This window comes from Opisthorchis viverrini, assembly GCF_000715545.1.
Source record: "Opisthorchis viverrini unplaced genomic scaffold opera_v5_50, whole genome shotgun sequence".
In the NCBI taxonomy this organism is placed as follows: domain Eukaryota; kingdom Metazoa; phylum Platyhelminthes; class Trematoda; order Opisthorchiida; family Opisthorchiidae; genus Opisthorchis; species Opisthorchis viverrini.
Window position 1 is genome coordinate 1,434,423 of NW_008751706.1, and position 6,011 is coordinate 1,440,433.

The following is a 6,011-nucleotide window of genomic DNA, read 5'->3' on the forward strand; positions in this document are numbered from 1 at the left end:
ATGGCTACACGTCCTAAAGAGAAGCCCAGTATAATTGATCCGAGAAGGTCACCTCAGTAGTTGACTCTTTATTTAAAAGTATTTATGCACCGCAGCCTTGAGTTAAAACAAAATACAGTTTCTAGTGTCAACAGTAGCATTCTGACGGTTTGGAGTAACAGCGTCAAATTGTCAACAATTTCTTGTTGCTTGTCAATACTGACCTAGTACCTGCCTTCTCTAGTTTGGTAGCGTGGTGCGTGCGAATCCTGGTAGACAATGCAACTTGACGTGGCTAAGTTGAACTAAAAGATACGGCTAATCGTGATCCATATACTGAACAGGTGTCAGCTGGTCCAGACTGACACTATCGAAGACAACATCGTTTTAATTGTCCTTGGAGTGAGGAGCCGTGAACAGTGCTTTGTTATAGGAACAGGATCATCGTGTGCTTTAATTTTGCTCATATCGACTGAGAACCATCTCTTGACAACGAGGTTCCCTCCAACAGCGATGCTTCACCGCCGTACAACCATGATTTATTTGAAAGCCTTGTTATAAAGGAAAGAGTAAAGGTGGACGCGGAAGGGACTTAGTGCTAGTTTAGATCATTCATTTCAAGGTGCCTATAATTCCAAACACCAATTCAGGCAATCTGGATAGAAACTGACAACAAGGACGACACTAACATCGGCAGCCATAGGACTTAGTGCTAGTTTAGCACAATCATTTCAAGGTGCCTATAATTCCAAACACCAATTCAGGCAATCTGGATAGAAACTGACAACAAGGACGACACTAACATCGGTTGGCAGCCATATCTTGTAGTGTCTCCAACCAGGCACAGTGAGGATCACGCGGTTCCCATTCTGGAAGGCGTGTAGCACCGATAGCACCCAAACATTTCGTAATCTCCTTCATACCACTCTGCTGCCGCCACTGTGAGTTGGGCATGGAGAACGGCATTCTCTTCGGCAAACGATGGCTAGGCATACGCAACACGTGTCCCAACCAACGCGGCTTCATTGAACTCCCCCGTTGCACAACCGAAAACGCGCTTTCTAACTGCTCGTTACGGAATTCACCGACACCAACTCACACGAGCTATGGTTCTGAGACAACGATTGTCGAACACCTGAAGACGTCTCAGTTTTGCTGCTTGAATAGGCCAAGTCTCACAGTCATACAACAAAACAGCCCGTACTGTAGCTTGATACACACGTCCCTTCAGATTCAGGGATAAACCATTCTGACGCCATAGGTGTCTCAAGTTAGCAAACGCGGCCCGAGCCTTGCAGATTCGTGCATTCACCTCATCTGTCACACTACAGTCAGAACTAATACAACTTCCAAGATACGTAAAACGCTCCACAACTTCCAGTACCTCTTTCTGGATTATAATGGCGTGTTCAGTGACTGGACGTGCCCTTTGTAGGTGCAAAGTGCATACCAAAGGACGGATGAGGAAAACGGGATGAAGTTTTTAACATTCGGTGGTTCAACTGGTTTGTGAGATGATTGCATCATTCAGTAGTTTACTCACCCGAAAGCGAAGCCACCTCGCTTAAGTTTTTATCAATCTAACCTCTAAATCCACACAACTTGTTTCATAGGCAACTTGAAAGTTAGAAATCCCTACCCTTGTATTTAGTTCATTAATGATCCCAGTGATTGCATTTTCTGTGAAAACGCGCAGTGGTCAGAACGTCTCGGCTAACAGGTCCCAGTACAAAGTGAACGCTGTCTCATTCGCCGGTGGGTGATACTACAATCGTCTTGACATAGCAGTCACCACATGTAATGTATCCATTCGCACATTTTCCCTCACGGTCTTTCTGACGCCGCAGAGTTGAACACACCGACTCTTTGCCACTGTCTTGTTTGCTACCAACTCATTCGATTGAATGTACCATCTTAAGCGACGGCCCCTAATCTGCATAAGTCATTAGGACTCAATACACGCCACAGGTATGTTGAACATGATCCAGTCAAATATTACAGGACAGATTTCCGACTTCATCTAACTGAGCGCCGATCATACAAGTTCTCATGTATGACGCGCCACTGTCACCCGGTTAAACCAAGCTGAATTTTTCTATCTCATTTTCAAGGATACATTTAAAGTCCCCTTTAACTTCGCACTGAAAAGATCGCAGTGGATTATACAAAACATCACAAATCGATCAATACTGTGTCATTCAACTCCAATAAATGAGCCATGCTCTTGGTAGAGTTACACTTTTCTCGTATCTATTCATCTTTTCAAGTCACACCCTTCGGGATAGACAACAGCTTCTCTTCTCTTTGAGGACTTGCTAATTCGAGCACATTCCCTTGGAGGAACTTGTCGAGGAGCTAGCATGATCTGAGTACATGTGTGAATACATCACTGACCACAAATTCCGTTCACAGTGCGTGATTCTGTCCGCTCTTACGACACAATCTCTCCGGCCTTGTTCCAACTGTCTGACGTTATTGTTGTCTTGTGCAATGCGGCAATTTTCGATCAGAGTCACCAGTCTTTTACTACCAAATGTTGAAGAAGCCGAGAAATCTCGTAGATAGCCAGCGGACAAAATGTCACTCGAAACTAGTGGGCACGTGCACAACGAGTTCTTGTTATACTTTTCACTAAAATCTCTTACAGAAAGGCTTCTGCGATTGCGTCAAACCGAATAACATGAGTTTTTTTAACTTGTTGTCTCTCGGGTACATCAAATGAGCTTCAGTGAATTCCTTCAGGCTTGGTCACTCTTATCACGTCATAAATGCACTTGAAATCAACGAAACGGTGGATTTGTCAATGCAGCGCATTTGTGTTGGTCGACTGGGTTTACCAGATGCACGTGATCAGTCCACATCGTTATTGATCTCCAAGTTGCATACACTTTTGAAATGCGATTAAGCCTGTCTCAGCGGATGATCCACTCGTTCAAGTTTCCGGCATAAACAACGTTGAAACAAACAAAAAACAACGCTAGTCTGTTTGGAGCGTGTTTGTTGATGAAAATACGGAAGCTAACCGGAAGCAATCTGGGTTAGAGTTGTCGACTGAAAAACGTAACGAACACGCTGTCACATCCCCTGTCAAAGAAAATTTTTAATAAAAATCCCAATATCGTAAAACGTTGTGACCAAATTCAGGCGTAACAGTGTATGGACAACTTGTGTTTCTTGACTAATTATTCGTCAATTCGTTGTTTACGATTTGCGCTTTATTGTGAGAGAACAACTTGTTTACGTACTGAGTGCAAGTGATGACTATTTTGTTATTATTCGACCCGCCTCGTTCCGGTTCATTGAGAACATGTCAATACAGTGATCAGCTTAACACTTTCAGAGACTTTCAGCCCGCGAAAGTGAAGTTGATCTGTGCTAAAAAGACAGGAATACTGCACTGCTGTTCCCCCTTATTACCTGTAAGCATCTTACGAACCTCTGGAGCAATTAGTATCAGCGACCATACTAACTAAATGCTATACGCGTAATACACTACTCATGAAGTTGCTGAAAAGTCTTAGACAGCCCACGATCGGTTTTGTCCCAGTTGGGACGCAGTGTGCGGACTGCCAGAGTTTCCGTCGATCATAAACGAGGGATCCAGCTGGGTTCCAGGTGAGTCACCCGCAAAACCAAATTGGTTTACAAATGAGTGTATTTTGCTAATTTCGTGCAGTTTGGTCTCAAGTAGAGCATAGGGTTGACGGAAGCTCGGGGACTGCGCCTACCTGATGAGCCCCAAGAAGAGCTAAGCTCGTCGTTAGCTGTCGAAGAATGTACATGTACGAATGTACATATATCGTGATATGTCGAATAGCTTAGCAACTGAAACATGAGGCGGCCTGGTGCAGGACATTCAGTTGCTTAAAAACATCGAAAAAAGACAGATTCAGCTGGGTTCCAGGTGAGTCTCTCGTAAAATGAGTGTATAACAGTTGACAACTAGTGGCTGACCACTGGGATGATTACCCCTCATTTGGACAGGATGCCACGTTGGTTCACCTTCACTCATTCGATTCACATCAACCAGCCATACCTTGGCTTATGACTTCTAAGAAGGAATTTCCAGCTAGGTTGGAAGTAGCTCTCTCACATTTAGTGTGTTGGCACTGAAACCTTCGATGTTCGTCATTGCTGAAAACTCGGGGAGCTTCACACAGCCATTTAATTCTCCTTATGAATTGGGATAAGCTACCACTGTGATAATCTTCTAAACAGGCCCCATTTTTCTCACATTTTGAGCTTTTGGTCGGTTCTACCAGTGTATTTGTCCCCGCTGTTCCAGGTAAAGTGTTGAATGCAATAACCTTCTCGTACACTCAGAATTTTTTTCACTTGGTACCAAGACATAGCCCCCGTATATGCCTTGGCATCCAGTTGTGCTGGAAGTCAAAGAGAAGCACCGGAGTTTACGAAATATTTTACGTAAGTCGGCACTTATGTCATTGACAACGGATGCCAGTACAAGACTCTCAAAGGCCTGGATTACGTTTGCCAATTAACTTTGCTCTCAGAGTCAAGAAGGCGTGTCTCACGGGTCACGTGTATCACGGTTGAGAGGTACCGATTCTGTGGAGAGTTGATCCGGGAAGCCTTCAGTTTATCAGACCCAATATGTTGAAGATGATGTGTTAGTTAATGGCTTCAACAAATTCCTAATGAGGTGGTTGCTTGTGCATCAAATGCTTCATTCGTTGGAGATATCCATCATCAGGTGAAATGAATATTGGCGTCTGCGCTGTAACTTTCTTTCCAAAACGTTCTGTTGAGAGCTTTACTGTGTGGCAGGCTAACATTAGGTTCCTTTCCCACACAATGTTCTCTTTTAATGATAACACCTGAAGTTGTTCCTGTCTCTGGTGATGATGGTAGCTAAGGGGATGAGTTCACTTCTGAATTAGTTGAGAGACAGGGTAGCTTTATAGTGTCTCCTCGACAGTTGACAAGGCTTTTTTCCGGTCAGTCACTGCCAATCACAGTTAAAATTTTAAAATACAATAAGTCAACCAAAGCTCCCGATAAAGTTCCAAAAACACTTGTAGACTCATTCCAAGAGATTGAAGATTAATTTTCAAGAAGTAGTTCAAAAACATACTGCATGCCGGTACAAGCGGGGGTAATAGGTGTGAATAACGTTCATGCAACGCAAGAAACATCACAAACGAGAGATTCAGCCGGGTTCCAGATGAGTCTCTAGAAAAACCAAATTAGTTTGCAAATGAGTGTATTTAGCTAGCTTCGTGCAATTTGGTTCCAAGTAGGACACAAGGTTGACGGAAACTTGAAGACTGCGCCCAAGTGATTAGCCCCAAGAAGGGCAAAACCGGTCGTGGACTGTCGAGGAGTTTTCAGCAACCTTATGAGTAGTGCATTACAAAAAAATATTTTCTCCTTATTGTCACTATCACCATTAATAGCAATGCACCAATAGCGTAAACTGTAGCCTAACTACCATACAATCATTGGAAGCAAGGATATGCTGAAGAGTAAAAGGGAGAAAAACGTATGGTGAAATAAAGCTTGAAGTCCTTAAGGAAAGCAACCAAGGGTGGGGTGCCACCAACTTTGGAGAGTATGCGAATAAACTCATATGGTTATCATGTAAAATTAATGTGCTTCTTTTAGGATTGACTTCGCAAAACCCACCCAAGATGGGTTCAGCACACGACATACAAACGTTAACATGACAGTGGGGCTAGTGAATGACAGCATATATGCGACTAAGACCGCGTTTGCTAACTTGAGACACCTATGGCGTCAAAATGGTTTATCCCTGAATCTGTATCAAGTTAGAGTGCGGGACATTTGGTTGTATGGCCGTGAGACTTGGCCTGTTCGAGCAGTGGAACTGTGACGTCTTCAGGAGTTCGACAATTGTTGTCTCAGAACCATAGCTCGTGTGGTTTGGTGTCGGTGTATCTGTAATGAGACAATGAGAAGGCGAGTTTTCGGTTGTGCAACGGGTACTTTCACTGAAAAATGTATCCAAAAGCTGCGTTGGTTGGGACTTATGTTGCCCGTATCCTTGTTAA